Source organism: Lissotriton helveticus, chromosome 1_2 (genome assembly GCF_964261635.1).
Source record: "Lissotriton helveticus chromosome 1_2, aLisHel1.1, whole genome shotgun sequence".
Classification (NCBI taxonomy): domain Eukaryota; kingdom Metazoa; phylum Chordata; class Amphibia; order Caudata; family Salamandridae; genus Lissotriton; species Lissotriton helveticus.
In genome coordinates this window covers 356,463,050-356,480,300 of record NC_136058.1, presented here as the reverse complement: position 1 = coordinate 356,480,300, position 17,251 = coordinate 356,463,050, and the positions used below count along the sequence as shown (strand labels likewise).

At 42.5% G+C, this 17,251-nt stretch overlaps 1 protein-coding gene across 2 annotated transcripts in view; it reads left to right on the top strand.

Moving 5' to 3' along the window:
- Positions 1–16,770, top strand: part of LOC144807917 (uncharacterized) — a 518,345-nt gene extending 501,575 nt beyond the window's left edge. For both annotated transcript variants that reach the window (XM_078673511.1, XM_078673510.1), the window contains one exon: positions 16,461–16,770. The gene's annotated coding sequence lies outside the window, so the exon portion shown is untranslated. The remainder of the gene's footprint in view (positions 1–16,460) is intronic.
- The last annotated feature ends 481 nt before the right edge of the window (positions 16,771–17,251 follow it).

Here is a 17,251-nt window from a genome sequence, read left to right as displayed (position 1 = left end):
GTCAGGTTTTTTTCACCACTTTCCATGCCAGAAGCACAGAGCTATGGAGGACACTTACCACTGGTGCATTTGAACTAGGGCACTTAAAAAGGGAATAAACCTTTTACTCTAAAGTTAGTTCTGAGTGGGGAAGATGGGTGAGTCGGTAAGGAAACTGTAGCTACTTTGTTTCTACCAGATAAAGCGTTACCGAAGGTATGTAACTTATGAATCTGATAAAGACCTCTAGCCACAGAGTACTTACCTTAGAATAGATACCCAAGCAATACTTCCCAAGATGTGGGACTACTACATCGAGTAGACTAGAAAATCCGGTAGCAACTGAACAGGCAAATGATAATCTAGCTGAACCTGACTGTCCAGGTAGTAGTGCTTCATAAACGTGTGCTGGGAAGGACACATTGCAGCTCAACATGATCATTCATCCAGAACTCTTTTGTTCTGTCAAGGTAAACAACAGTGATCTTTTTGGGTCCAGCTAAAAGAGTCTCTTTTCTTTTTTAGAGGGGTGAGGCTGAGCATAAAATGTACCTACATGAAAGTTAAGGAGCCTAAAGTATCAGTTTGGTAGCGGCTTAAAGGGAGCACACATCAAGAATATGAGAACTAAGTTGAGGTCCTTCAACGGCATAATGAAAGGAGCTGGTGAAAACATATGCTGAAGACCTTGGATAAACCTATGCACAATAGAGAATTTGAAAAGGGATTTCAGCTCTGCCAACCGCACAAATGCCAATATGGCAGAGAAATAACGTTTCTGTGTGCCCAAGGCAGAGCCCTACTGGGCTAGGGTAAAAATAAGCAAAATAACCTGTGAAATGAATACAAACAGAAGGTAAACTTCTTATCTGTACACCATGCCACAAACTTGCACCAAAGACAGGCATAAATCATCTTGGTGGACGGAGAGGACAGCCTCAAAAGCAACTGATAGCAGTGCGTAGGGATGGCTTCTATATGGGCTCCGTATAATATTTCTAGAGTGGAACGGCTTCAGTGAGGAGCCACACAGCCCACCAGATAATGCACATAGATACTGCTGAAAGGTTTCTGGATCAGGTCTGACACATGGGGAATATTCAAAAGGTGAGGAATCAGTGGCTAGATAGACTCTCTACCAGAGAGAGTGTTACCAAAGGAAAATAACTTTATTTTCATTTTCATATAGCACCACAGATCCAGATAGAAAAGTGAAGGCAGCTAGTAACATGCACAAGCATTTAAAGTGTGCGGATGGTGTTTAATACTATTTTCAATCATTAAACTCCTACAAGGGGAGGATGAAAACTTGTCCACAGGAGCCAGGCCAACTTCCTTCTCTAAGGCTGTGAGCCATACCAACCTGTCCGCTGAGAAATATGAGGACAGGAGAGCAGAAAGAGACTTCAAACTGCAGCTGACAAAGCTGAAACCGATTGCTGACGATGAAAAAGCAAAGATGGCCATGGAGGTGACAAGGCTGACCATGGAGGAGGCAGCCACCACCAGTGCCCAGGAGGAGACAAAGGCTGAGGCAGAAAGGGCCTTGGAGGAAAGAAAACACGCTCTAGAGGAGATGCAAGAATTTCTGGCTCATGAAGTGAGTCAAAAGGAACTGGGCTTGAAAACAAAGATACTCACAGATTCTAGTGAAGGTGGTGGCATCAACCATCTAGTGTCTAAAGACAAGAGGGTCCAAATATCCAAGGTCCCGGTGCCTGGATATGAGGTGGGGACAACATAAACAAATGGTTTGAAGCCTATGAAGTAGCTCTGTAGATGCATAGATTCAATGAGGGGGATTGGGGAGCCAATCTCTGGAGTCATATGCCCAATGAGGGTACAGATTCTCTGGTGGCCCTAGGAAAAGGAAGCAGGATACAGTATCCCCTCATAAAGGCAGCCTTGTCTTGTCAGGAAATATGATCTACCCCACCCTCCTGAGAAGTACAGCTTAAATTTAAGAGACAGCCAGAAGATGTCAAGCCAGTCATGAGTATATTTTTGGGATTACTCCAAGAAGGCACTCTTTATGTGAAGGGCACTAATGTAAGTAATTATGATGAGCTGTACAATCTTTTTCTCTAAGAGCACATGTTCAGTGATTGTGTTTGCAGAGCAGCACCAATATCTCATTGATTCCAAACTCACTTTACTCAGTGAGCTTGCCACAGAAGCAGTTCAGAACCAAATACCAGGGGGAGACCCCAAGAAGGATCAACAGGGCCCCCCCCAGCAGAAGAAGAGAGGGAAGAAACAGAAAAAAACTGAGAGAGTTTTCTAAAGGCCCCCAAAAATGTTTCCAGCAGAGGGAGACCCAGTCCAACCCTGATCAAAGGAAAGGAGGGGGTTTCCAGAACAAACACCAGGACCACTTGAAGCCAAGTGACATGTGTGCTATCAGCATGAGCAGTTAAAGATGGATGCCATTTATCCTTGCAGGCAACGGTGAGGCCACCTCCGGGATTGCAAGTGTAGCGCTCAGGGATAAGCCGACTCCAGTTATTATTGTTGGGATTACAGAGGTTTCCCTAGTGCCCCTATGTGACAGGGAGAGATGGTGCCAAAGGCTGACATACCTAACTATAATAAGAAATACAGGGAGTGATTCACCACCAATAGGCAGAGGGTAGAGTCTCTGAAAGACACAGGGGCCCTTCTGACTACTGTTTGGTTTCCACTGTTGTCCTCAGAGCACGTAATCCCTAATGTGGGTCACAGGAGTGTGACAGAGCACGACTAAGTCAATCACTATCCAGTGCAGGTAGAACTCCGGTCCAACTTGGAGATCACAGACGTGCCTGAGAGGTCCCTGCCAGCAAGAGAAAGGACAGGTGGCGTGGAAAACCTGCTGCAGACTTTCCTATGTTATGGGAGGAAGCTGATCCTGAGGGTGATACCCCAGAACCTACAGGGTGGAACACTGTTGCCCTGGAAGACCCACCTAAACTAGCCGGATGGCAAGCTGAAGGAAGACCTTCCTTTGAGACTTTTGTCAGGCATAGTGTCATGTGTTTCCGGTTAGCCTAATTGTACATGTTGTCGATCACAATTATGTTTGCATACCTTACTATATAAAAATGTAGCCTGACACCACTGACTAGGTCAAACTATAATCTCCTTTGTTAGTCGTTCTGGCCAGAAACAGGCACCTAGGCATAACACAAGAATGCAGCTGTTGTTTATGCATACACATGTCCTATCATATAGATGAGCACATGAGCAAAAAAAACACATCAAAGAAGACTACTATGAAAAGAGCACTCCATCTGCTGAGATCCAGAGCACCCATCTGTGAATGCCAAGGTAAGGGGTCTGCCAGTAATCCTTGAGATCTTTGATATATAATCCATTAGCTTTATTAGCTGGGAGGGGGGCGTTTAGGTTTTTCTGTCCTATAAAATGATGGGACTTTTTATGATATATGGATTATTAACCATGCTGACAGTATTTTTAGTACGCATTTGTTTTCTAATTGTACCAGGTACACTGCATTTCAGGGCACAATAGTTAAAATAAATATCTATTCTGTCTTTGTGTTGTCTGGCTATCTTACCGTGGACTAGTGCAAGTGGTGCTTCCTGTCAACACAGTCCCTGAGAGGGTTGAGAGGGTTGTGTTCTGGGGTGCCAACTCACTTGTAAGGTTAGGATGATAAGAGAGGCACTATAGCTAGTCGCACTTAGACCCTTAGGTACTGAAGTGAAATGCTTAGTCAGTCCGTACATCTTGATGTTCTATGGTTCTACGCAAAGTTCTGTTCTAAGCGCAGAATCCATGCAACATGGCTCCACCAACATTTGGTCTGGTACTTTCTTGCGGAAACCCTAAGTAGTGCTTTTGCTTGTGCTTGTCCACAATACCCTCAAACCTTTTCCCAGAGATGTCCTTGGTGCTATGGATTTTTCAGCCGCAGTATTTAGGCAGTACCTAGCTGTTGGTTTTTCAAGCTTGAATATTAAAAGGTTTTTTACACCCTGATTGTGCTACACTTTGAATCCATTTTTGGTTTGCTATGGCTTAGCCATTGGCTTTTTTTGTTAATGGCTGTCCAGCAGTAACCCAACAGTTAATGCAACATGGAGTTCCCAATGCAGGTGCTACTGTGATTTTTGTGGTTGAAGTGGACGCAGCGTTCCGCTTTGAAGTTTTTTATTCCTGGGTCAAGTTCCCGGCCGTGGACGCTAATGATAATACTTGTCATGAATACACTCTGCTGGCTGTTTCTATGCCTTTACTGAAATTCCACTTACTGTCTGGGAGCACCAGACTTGGTTTAATGGTGCCCTTCCCCATGTGCTTGTCACTCTCTGGATAGGCCTCTTGATCCTTGAAGGGGCCTCCTGACCAGCACTAACAGGGTAGTCCCCATATTAATTTAGTGCACCTAGAGCTTGATGCACTGGTCTTGTTGCGATAGTCGACTGTGAACGAGAGTTGTTGATTAATATTGATAAAGTATATACGTCTTTGGGACGTCATAGTTTGTGAACCTGGCCTTCACTACCACCGCTTGGCAAGACTCCTTCTGACAAGGATGTCTGACCAACACATGAGTTTCCTAAGATTCCATGGGATACGTGTAAACATCAACAAAAACCTAGACAATGTGGACGTACTCCGCCCCCAGAATCCTCTGAGAGGCGATACAATGTTTCGTGATTGCACAAAAATTAGGACTCCTTATTGGTATCAGTTTCCTGATCCCTGTTCTCATTCCTTTCAGAACTGGTTTAGCCAACAGATCGACAGAGGAGGGCGATCTGATTGCAGGCAAAGAGAATATGTGCAACAAAAACGGGAAACATAACGCTCATCTGACGTGCAGATCAAGGAGGGGGCTAGACCTCCTCCATACATACCCGTTTTTCAGATATATAAAGTTCTGAGGTTGTTGGGTTCTTTCCTGGTCGGAGGGTTGGCAGGCTGGATGCTGGTGAAGCTGCAGTTCCGGCAGGAGAAGAGTCCTTGGGTGCGCTTATGGGCAGCCAGGCCGTAGGTGCGTGATCGTCTGGCATTGAGTGCGATGAGGGTGCTGGAGTTGTAGCGGTGCCAGGTGTTGTGGCATTCGCAGGGGCTAGGGGTTCTGGCGTAGACGCGGTCCAGGCACGGACACGCGCAGACCGTCAACAAGAGCGGGCTTGGTTCCTGGAAATTTGGATTGAACTTGCATCGAACAAGATAACCACTAGAATGTATATGAAACCAACGGACACAAACAACTCACTATAGTTTCATAGTTTTCATCCCCCGACCTTGGTCAGGAATTTACCATATTTTCAGTTCTTGAGAACGCGCAGAATATCGTCAGAAACAACAACATGTGAACATACTATGGAAATCCAAAAGATCAATTTCATGGAACTAGGATATCCTAATGAGCTGTTGGAAAAACATGCACAACGGCCCATGTCCATTGAGAGGGAGGACTTTTACAGAAAAAACCTAAGAAGACAACCAACAGAATGGTGTTTGTATCTAGATATTCCACTGTATCTAAGGAGATTAAGACAAGCCTTTGTAAATGTTGAGAAATTTTAGAGGAAGAGCTGTACTTTCATGGACTGTTCACCGAGAAACCACTTTTCACTTACACAAGATCATGCAATCTTAATGAAATCCTATCATGTAATAGGATGAAGACATTATAAGGGAAAGCAGGTCCCAAGAAATGCAGGAACTGCATTCATTGTAACAATGTCAAATCAGGACACATATTACTTCATCCCAGAACAGGAGAATGGATCAAACTAACAACAATGAGTGGAGGAGTGTGGCTCAATGGTTAGAGCGGCAGACCCTGATGCAGAGTTCTGGCCCGGGACCAGGGTTCAATTCCCACCTCGGTGCCTATTCTAATCATGGGCCCCACGCTGCAACTCTGGGCAATAGCTTGCTTAACCTCCACACTGGCCCCAACAGCGCTAGGATGCCTAGATTCATCCTGGGGGTGCCCAGGAGTGGACACTTCACAGGGAAAGCCAGGAAGGGTTCCACAGCGGTATGAGTAATAGCGCCAGGAAACCGCTTGGTGGCAGTGCGCTCTACAAATACCTTGACATTTACATTTACATTTACTAACACACTCCACAGATTGCAACACAAATAATGTAGTTTATGCCATACAATGTCCATGTGGTCTATTATATATAGGTAAAACTGAAAGGAAAATTAAAAATCGTCTCACGGAGCACAAAAGTAAAATCAGGAACAAGATCACAAAATCAAGCTTGGCAACGCACTGGGATCAGAGTCGGCATACCATTGCACAATTTAAATTTCAAATCATAGAACAAGTACCCATCCTTCAAGGAACAGACAACTCTAAAAAGCTTTTGCAACAGGAAGCTTTTTGGATTAAAAAATGTAAGACCTGAATGACAAATTTGAAATGGCATGCTTCTTATGACAAGCAGTATAGTGTCATTAGTTATCAAAACATTCAGAACCTTTCAGTCACTTAGGTTCTTACCAGTGATCTAAAGCTACCAGCTCATACACATTAACCGCACATTACTTATAAGTTACTTGAACAATTTTCACAATAACTTCACCTAACTTCAAAATCTGTTTTCAAAAAATCTTTCAATATTTATAAGTGTTAATGTTGAAGAGATGACATACGTAAGTTGGATGACATTTTGAAATGAAGATATATCACACTGTAGAGATCCCAGTTGTATATTTATTAGGGAGTACAGAGAGCCGTCCCTGGTACAACCAAGGCATAGACAGCAACTGCCACTATAAGCCTCAAGAGAATGTTAAACACAATATTCTAAATGACATCAGGGTATGTTCCAGCCCTCTGAGATGATCACATCATCACACCTCCCCCTCTTTGATAAAAAACACAAAGTGAAAATAAGTAAAGTGAGAGAGCTAAAGAAAATAAAAGAGAGAGTACGATAAAAACAGAACATAGCTAAAAGATAGACAAGAAATTGAACTTAAAAATAGTCTTGTAATTGTCGTGGTCTAACACAAACTCTGGTACTTTTCCTTAGACCATCCCCCTTTGAAACCTTTTGGTTGACTTTGACACTTTCAGAAGGAATAGAAGGATCCTTGGCAACACGATAATTGCTCCACCAGTTTCCATTGGATTACTTTACAGCATTTCTTTTGCATTTCAACAATTTTAATAATGCCCTGAAGCATTCTGTGGTTTTAGCGATTTCCCTCGTGAATTTCGAATAAAATTCACAGAAAAAACATGAATTGTTCTTTGTTTTGAGGAGGAGGTGCATCAACAATGCTTTCTGTAAGACCTGGTCTTGGTTTAATACCTTTCTCGGAAATGACATGGCCTAAATACTCAATTTCCTTGACCTTGAAGGTACACTTTTTTTTTTGTAAAGTGACTCCTCTATTTGCTAGAACATTGAACACCTCATCAAGAACAAAATTGTGCTAAGCTTCAGTTTGGGTGAAAATAAGAATGTCGTCCTGAAAAACAACAACATGGGGATTTTGATGGAACATTTCAGTCATCAATCGTTGAAATATGGCAGCAATCAAAGCAAGACCACAGGGGGGACGACAAAATGAAACACACCATCTGGGGTGACAAAAGCTGTGAGATGTCTGGACTGAGGATGTAGTTCGACCTTATGATAGGCAGCCTTAAGATCAAGTTTTGTAAACCATGAGGAGGAACCCACTTTGGCAATGAGATCTTCAATACGTGGCAGGGGAAAACCATCAACCCAAATTGCATCATTAAGGCTCCTTAAGTCTACACACATCCTCAGATCCCCAGACCTCTTCTTGGCCAAAACAATGGGTGACAACCAAAGAGTAGATTCAATTTTTTTGATTATGCCTTGGTTACATAACGATTCTAAATGTTTGGAAAGATCACCTCTTATACTTAAGGGGACATTTCTTAATTTGTGCTTGATAGGTACCGCATTTTCTTTGATTTTGATGAAATGTTGGAAATTTGTGATCTTGCCTAGACGGTCTTCGAAAATGTTACTGTACTTTTGCTCCCACGGGCTAAACAATAGATAATTAATATTTTTAGTGGGAGTAGAGTGATTAATGTTAGTTTGATGATCAATAAAAACTGGATTAGGTAAACCAGGTTTGATGGTGAGACCAATCTCAGCCTGATGGATGAGACCAAGAACAATGATCCAACGCCATTGATAGCAACTTCAAAGACACGTATTTAAGCCCAGAAGTAGCCCATAGATTGATCTTACTGCCTTCAAAAGCTACTGTAAGTATTTCAGGAGTAAGTAGACTCTTGGTAGGCCAGAACTTCAAATACCTATCATGATTCATGAGACACAATAGTGATGCCTGCTCCTGTATCAACAAGGAGTTGGATATGGTTAGTTTCAATGGTGACTTCAACTTCAGGATCAGGAATATGTTGCGTAATACCTTTCTCTGAACAGTTTTTTACTACAATAATATACTCCTGACTAGTGATATCATCAGTAAATTGGTCTTCAAATTGTTCATCAGAATCATTAAGTACACATCTTACATGTCTTCTATTTCCACTCATTCAAACTTTCGCAAAATGACCCATTTTTCCACATTGATCACATTGTTGATTCACAGCTGGGCAGTTTAAAAAAGAAACAACATGCATAGAATATCCACACCTATAGCAACTTATTCTATAGTTAAATTGTCTATTAGGTGTAAAAGTTTTTTCACTTCTATTTGGTCTGAAATTTCTACCACCCCTAGGTATAGTAAATCCTCTGGAGATATTAGGAAGAAGAGGAGTAGAAGAAGAAGATTTAGTAGTGACAGCACCGGAGAATGTAGAATTAGATAAAGCAGACTCAAGTTGTTTTTGCATCATCCATAGAGCTTTCAATGTTCTTGGCGATATTGACAGCTTCATTTAAAGTGAGATCTTTACAAGTGAGTAATTTTTCTTGTATTTTTTTCAATAACACCATGCTACAAGCTGATCCTTTACAAGTTAAGATGTAAAATTATCAAATTCACATTTGGCAGCAAGAACTTTTAGAGCGGTAATAAAAGTGTTTATGCTTTCATTCGGTTTCTGTGTTCTTGTAAAGAATTTGTACCTGTGTACCACTATTTTTTTTGTTTCATCAACATACTTATCTAACTGCATAACAGCTATGTCAAACTCATCAGGATCTTCATTTTCTGGTGGTTCAAAATGAGGTAAATGGTCAAAAACATTTTGTCCTTCAACTCCTAAATGATAATACATCAAATTTTTCTTCCCTTCAGGTCTGTATCTTTGACCCTCGTTTGCACCTAAATAGTAAATACGCTTTGAAATATCTAATCCATAACTTCCATTCAAGTTGTGGCTCTCCAGGTTCTTGTAAAAAAGGTGCAGGAGGTGTGACACTTTGCATGTTTGTAGATGAGGGTGATAAAAATGAGAATCCGAGTCAACAAGTAATGTGTAGATAAAAATAAATATGATAATTAAATTATAAGATGTAGCAAATGTCACTAAAATGGTTGCTTGAAGAAACTGAATAAAAGTGCAATATAGGAATATGCCATAAGATGGCAGTGTTGTATTTAAACAGTGCTGTGCATGCCAGCAAAATTGGATGTAAAATGAAATTGAAACGCAAAGGCTATGCGTGTCAGCGGGATTGAATACAGAAGAGTAATGATGTATTGAAGCTTTAATAATGCTGTGTTTATCAGCGAAAATGTGCAAAACTCTCTAAAGTTGCCAACTGACACACAGGTGCTGTGTGTATCAGCGTAAATATGTGAAACTTCCTAAGGTTGCCAACTGACACACAGGTGCTGTGTGTATCAGCGTGAAAAAGCTATAAGGACCCGCAGATAAAGCTGCGCGTGTCAGCGTAATAACTGTAATGCAGCAACTTGATGTCCAATACTGACATGCACACATGCAGATAAAGCTGCACGTATCAGCATAATAACTGTAATGCAGCAATTTGATATCCAATGCTGAAGCGCATCTATCCTTAGTGCATCTCACACCGAAGCGGCTAACACTGCACTCACCGTGGAGGTTCAGCTCTCCTTACCGATGACAGCTCCCGTACAGTTGCGGCTCCGGTAATGTTTGATGGCTTCCTGGTAGCATTGCTATGCAAACCACAGTGCCACAGAGCTATAAAATTGCTTCTTGACTTGACGTCATGCCTAACGCGTCGTTGCGCGATGATGCATTGGAAGTCAGCCACCGGTAGCTAGGTGACAGGAAGCAACAGGTTACTGGGAGAAATGCGCTGATTCTTAGAAGTTCTACAACATCATCATGAAGGAAAAACACAGCGCCAGCGAAGGATCTCTCCGAAAACCAACGGTGAGATAACAGACAATGATGCCTTGTGCAAACGATAAATGGCAGAAATTTCAAACAAAGCGGAAAAATCACTAGGCCTCAATTAATCAATCCCCAAGAAAATTTCGAAGAAAATCTCTTTTTGCTGATTTCTTCCGAATGTTTCTTTTTTGGGCATACAGTCAGCAAACATAAACGTAGGATACTGATAACAGTATAAACTGCTGCTGAGCACAGCTCTCTGTCCCAATTCCTGAATATATGTTTCCCTTGGGAAGATATATAAACATGTACTCACTGTTGAGTCAGAATGATCTATGCCGAGAATACTTCTGATCAGCTGGCAGAGAAGGTCAATGTAGGTCAAGCAGGGCAGGGTGAGTCACATCCCATCCTCGTCGCCAGTGAAATGAAGATATATTACACTGTAGAGATTCCAGATGTATATTTATTAGGGAGTACAGAGAGCCGTCCCTGGTACAACCAAGGCATAGACAGCAACTGCCACTATGAGCCTCAAGAGAATGTTAAACACAATATTCTAAATAACATCAGGGAATGTTCCAGCCCTCTGAGATGATCACATCACCACACATTTGTAATTAGATCATATTTAAAGATGTTCGCAATTTTTTGATGATCCATTTTGACGATATGCGTTTGTAATGTTGTAGCCATTCAACACACCATAACCAGACATTGGTGTAAAGAAAGCACCTGTAAACTAGCATCACAATCAGGCAGCAGGGTCAACATTACGTAACGGTGCGGGTAACTTTGGCAAGCCACATGAGATTGCTGCAGAGTTAGTCCACTCTAATATGGCGCCCATGGGGCGGGACACACATTGATCATCTCTGATACTGTGACAACTACCGTTCTGAAAGCTGTGTGCAAGCTTTAAGGAAGTTTTCCCACGAATCAGACCTCATCAACACAATGATCTTTATCTGAGAGGGCCTGACCTTAAGATTGCGCCCGTGATTTACTTGTCGGCAAAATCAATAGGCAATACAGCGGTCTGTACTTTGCTACAACACAGACTTCATTTAATTGCCCCCTGAACTTGCCTGCCTGTGCCGAATGAGAGGCAACAAGGGAGTGGCCCGCAAATTTGCCCTGTGGTTTCCCTAGCATCCGGACCTATTGTGGGGACTATGCCTGCAGCCTGGAAGTACACGGACTTTAGAACTGGTGGCAACTAGAACTAGCCACTGAGCCATGGAGACTAATAGACTCAACGTGCCCGACTCTAAATGGCTACAAAAACCACACTCCTTTTCCTAACTTACCGCCCTCGCCAGCGCCTACCACCCGTCTTTGGTTTCTAGTCTTCTGATCCCCTCCTGATCCTCACTCTTCTCTGGCGGTGCCCTAAATGCATACATGGCCACTTCCCGGTGGAGCTGCACCGACAGCTAAAGGGGAGATTGACCATGACGCGGATATTTGTCTCGTTCACTACCCCGCTGCTGTCTCCTCCCTGTGGATTACCTGCTGTCCCTTTCCTGTCCTGTCTTTCCTATCCTGACTCGTGTTCGCTAATTTACTCCTGTATTGTTTATTTACCCATTAAGTAACTACTGTGATTTTTTTAACTTGTAACTCGATGTGTCATTACGTAAAGCGCTCTGATACCTCCGGGTCTAACCAGCGCTATCCTACCTTAACATCCACGCCAGCGCCTACCACACGTCTTTGATTTCTAGCCTTCTCACCCCTTCCTGATCCTCACTCTTCTTTGGCGGAGCCCTAAACGCATACATGGCCGCTTCCCGGTGGAGCTGCATCCAGAGCTATAGGGGAGACTGGCCCTGGTACACCGCTATGGCCATCACCTACCCAGCTGGATCACCGACATTTGTCTCGTTTTCTTCCCACAGCTGACGGACATTTGTCTCGTTTTATTCCCCGCCCGCCCACCCATCAGGACCTTATGCTTCTTACTTCCCTAGATAGCTGAGACCTAGCTACTTTTGTCTGATTCCCGGTGGAGCTACCTCGCTAGCTAAAGGGGAGATGGACTTTGGACTCCCTCCTTGACCATCACCTACCCAGACAGACTTTAGGCAAACACTCCCACGTCTCTCCTGACCTTATCTCCCCCCTCTCCCTTCCCCCACCCCTCACCACTCTCCGTTCCTACTCTTTCCAGTCTCTGCCTTTGCCCTCACCTGCCCTTGCACTTTGTCCCCACCTGTTTTTCTGTGAACTTCTTCCCTCGACACTTGAGACCGAGCTATTTGATGCCCGATGGTGCTATCTGGTTTAGCTATAGGGGAGATGGGCCATGGATTCCCTCCTTGGTCGTCACCTACCCAGTCGGTCTTTAGACAGACTTCCTTTCATCTCTCCTGTTGTCCCTTCCCTTATCCCCTCTTTCTCACCTCCCCTTCCCCCTCCACTACTTGTCTCTCTCCTTTCTCTCTCCTAATGTATTGCTTATTTTTTGATGTAATGTGTAATTGTGGAACATGTTCTGTTACATTGTTGAAACTCATGTAAAGCGCTCTGATACCTTTGGGTCTAGCCAGCGCTATATAAAACTCTTTAAATAAATAAAAATAAAATACTTTGTGTTAATATGGAGTGCACTCCCGATTAGTGCTGAGTGAGGCATCATGTTGTGTGAATGCCCGTGATTAGGGTGCATTTATGTATAGATCCCACCTCTCAAGGTAAAGTATGTGGGTGAGGAATCGATCAGATTGACTTAGCTAGCCGTAAGAATCTAAAGGCGTTCTACAACATTTAAAGATGGCGCCCATACTGGTAACTTATGAAGACATAGCGTGATCACGCCACATTTTACACTCTGTGTTTACAAGTGCCTTCAACATGCAATATATATATACCGGAGTTTAAGAGTGACAGGAATAAGGTAAGGCTTTAGCACCATTGGATTAATAAGCTGATGATGTTTCAGGCGAGGCGTAAGTACGGAACCCTGATGGTATGTTGTTTTTTCTTCTTTTTGCCAGAAATTAGAGGAACGGTTTTGTGTCTCATTGTAGATCCATGCTGAGTGGCAGTTTGTAAGCCCTCAGACTTCTTGAAGAGGAACAAACATTCTCCATCACTCTACTGACTTAGAGATTGAACTACGTATTGCTTAAGAGATATTTGGTGACTATGGTGCTTGTCTTTTTAGGTTATTATTGCTTTTGGTGTAGACAGCCAGTCCTATAAGGAGATCAATGATAGTAAGTAGTGGTATATATTACACTCATAATATTGGCACAAGCACAGGGTCTCTTTAACACCAATGGGAATACATGCAGCGGAGGTGATATATGTTTAATTGTCACCGAAAGTTGCTGGTGCATTATCACAACAAACACAGTGGACTAGTAAAGTCAACTCAGTGGAAGTTTTTCGAATGCCAGATACCCTTTAGTTTTGTAAAAAGACCCTTCACCCACCAACCTAGTTGGTGGCATGCTTAATCGTCGGGGCCCCTGCTGGGTAGCCAAGTGCCACCCAGTTGTGCTGTGACGCCTGATTAGAGCGGAGCTGAATTTGTGTATTATGTGCAGGAAAAGTGCTGTAAAAATAGTGCAAGTTCAAAATGTCTGGGAATCCTTACTGAATGGTTTCAATTCCCAGAGGCCCAGGACAAGGTTTAAAAGGGAAGTGCAGACAACATCAAGTTGAACTGATCCCAGTTGTCCATGTGGTCAACAGGTTTTAGCCTTGTTGGAAATTTGGAGGCTTTCTTCAGGACTGGGTGATGTGAAAAATAAGTGAGGTAGTGGCAAAAACAAGCAACGTGTATATTTATTCAGAACACGTGCTAAGGTGTGCTGTGTCAAAGTCAATGTCAATGTCAAACATTCTTATATAGCGCACAAATCACCGTAAGGTCTCATGGCGCTCGTGCATGCAGCGGTGTTGGCGTACCTACGGACCCACTGGCAAAATATAAATACCTGTAAGGAAAAAGAAAGGAAAATGAAAAGTAACATAAAATGCAAGCTTTATACAGTTTCATTTGTGCCGTCTCCTTGGACTATGTCGCTGTTTTTTACAATCTCGCTCAAAAGTGAGTCGATCAATTCTGCCAATCATGTGGTCAGCACTAAGTGCAACACACTGTGCATAACCAACATGCGGTACGTGAACTAATAGACGAGTAGGCTATCTGTAGAAGTGCCTATGTTACATGCCATTGTGTTTCAGTATATGATTAAAAGAATGGAAAAGCCGCTGTGACAGTGAGAAGGTGCCACACTTCTGTCTCTGTCAAAGAAGGGAGAGCCTTGTTGTGCCATTAACTGTGTGTACTGCAAGTCACATCTAAAAATGGCACCACAAAAAAGACATATTTACACTAGCTATGTTTTTGTTGTGGGAAATAACCTTAACAACGCCGTCATCACATCGCAATGCCATCAAAACGCTGTTGTTACAACGACTGCGTAGTTTCCATACAATGCAATTGCTACGCAAGTCATTAAATCGACTTGCAGTAGATGGCGTGCTAACATTACAAATAGTATAGTTTACTAGTCAAACACTTGCCCTAGTTGTACGTAGGCTAGAGTTGGAATAGTAAATTATACATTTATAATGTCAGTTCGCCATCTAGTGCAAGTCAATGTAATGACTTGCTGAGTAATGGCTTTGCGTGGTAACAAAGCGGTCATTGTAACGACCGTGTTGTAATAGCACGTGTTGTGATGACTTGCATTGTAATGAGTCATGTTCGTTTGTTGTAGCTTTAAGCAGAACCTGAAAGGGGCAATGCCTGTAGTCACACACTGGTGGGGTAAAAAGGTAATGGAGATCAGGGTTAAAAACACATGGGTTTCGAAATGGCTCTGTAAGCAAAAGAGCCTTGGGTCAAAACTCTATAAGCAGCCAGCATGGCTGTTTGGTATCTTAAGCTGTAAAGAAAACCTTACTTTGTCAAGGCAGGACGCCCGCTGTTTATACCTATTTTGGGTCTACTCGTGGTTCTGGACGACACCCATGACGCCGGCCGGAATCTATTTAAAGAAAGGCTTCCAGGCGATTAGGTGGGGCGTGGTTGCCTACATCATGACATTCATGTGTGGCGTGTGATGTGTTGTTCATCAAAGAAACTTAGAGAGCGGACCTCTTAGGCTTCCGGGTTGAAAACGGAAGTATAGTAATCTTTGCGATGAAAATCCCATCGAGATACCAAATGTAAGCAAAAAAGGGGGAGGAGGGATTGGCAGGAAAAAACGTAGTGTAAGGGTTGCTGATGCAATCAACAAACTAATTATGTTCATAGAATGGAGGGAGATCTGACAGATGGGTCAGGTTGAGATGCAGAAGCCCACTGAGGGGGACCATGTGGATGAGACACTGTCAGACTGACAAGATGTACTCGCACGGAACAGTTATGTTCATTATGAGCAATAGTTGTTTAAACCATAAAAAACAAGGATAAAGCGCCAGTCTCATATGTATGCGTCATCAGGTGTCAAGTGAAATAAAATTAATCATGGGTTTAACCATATTAAATGGTAGTTTATTCTGGAGGACTGTCATGATATTAGCTGCAGTTAGAGAATGTATGATTACCTGAAGACAGTGGGCGGTATGGGTCTAGAAGTCCCATGATGTGTCCAGCGAGGAATCCCAGCAGGAATACATTGTAGGCATCTCTTGGACTGGATAGAAAACTGGTCTGGGTATTGTGCCCCTGAGATGTTACACAGCTCTGAAAATGTGGGTGGAGCTAAATATACTCTTCTGATGATTCTGACATAATTGTCTGGCGACAGCTCCACTGTCATCCGAGACCATAAAAATGCTGAGCACCCACACTTGTTTAAAGGAAATTTCCCAACTTTTTAAAATCAAAATGTTGTGGCAAAGGCAGCAGTGCTTTCCCAGGAGTGGATCTCAAAAGGACAAAATAGTAGGGGAAGATGCTTCTCCACAGAGAAAAATGTGCTCCTTAACTCATAAAAATAAGAAAGGACCATAGGTACAAAAACACTATTTGTATTACTTTTTACCTGCAAAAATGTGCATCTACTGCAATTCTGCAAGCAGAAATACATTGGAGTGTTAAACTTTATTTAAGACTTTTTTCAGCTCTCCAAAAGTATTCTCAACTGGCTTTCTGAATTACTATTGGCTTTCTCTCCTAGCACATTTTCTCAGTACTATATATGGATGTTTTTGTTAATTGTTTCTCAATGACATTACTTTCATTTTATCTTTAAAGGTTTCATATGCATCAAGAAAACAAGGAACACCCTCAGTGACTGCAAGCAACACATAGTGCCGAAGAAATCATTGATGAATGAATGAATACATGATGTGCTACAAACTTACTAGAGAAGTGAAAAACATGGGTGCCGACCCAGTACCCCATTATCTGTGGTCTTGAGTGCATGTTTATAACTTGCATGCAAAGATGCTGTGATTATTAGCACTCACGATGTAATGCTTCTAAATTTCCAAACCATAACTCTTTTCCATAAAAAATAAATAAACAATACTGGACAGAAAATAAACTTGGCATTTTCCCACAACTGTGTTCTGGTCTCTATAAAATGGAGGCGGTAGACCAACACGACCTCACCTGACCATTTCCTCCCCTAGGAATGCACCTAAAGAGGCCTCACGTGAAAAGGGCGTAGTCTTTACAGAGTAAGAATTCTAGGAAGGTCAGTTGTTTTTTGAGCTTTTACAGGGTGCTGGGAGATATCCAGCTATATATTATGACATCATTCACCGTTTGGGCTACACAAAAGTAAAGTTTGAACTATACATTTTTCACATCCCTTGTAATTCTTTTTTTCAACCCCCCCCCCCCCCCTTAAATGGATAAGCGGAATGTAATGAAGTAGCACACACCAGTAGATAGTTGATGGATGAAACATTTATTCTTCAGGTATTTCAGGATATAAAAGACCTCCTATCCACACAGCATTAAAGGAGCAACTTTCTCAAAGAAATTTCTCAAAACACTACTGGAATTTCTTGCTTACTGGTGCTAGCTCAAAGGGACTG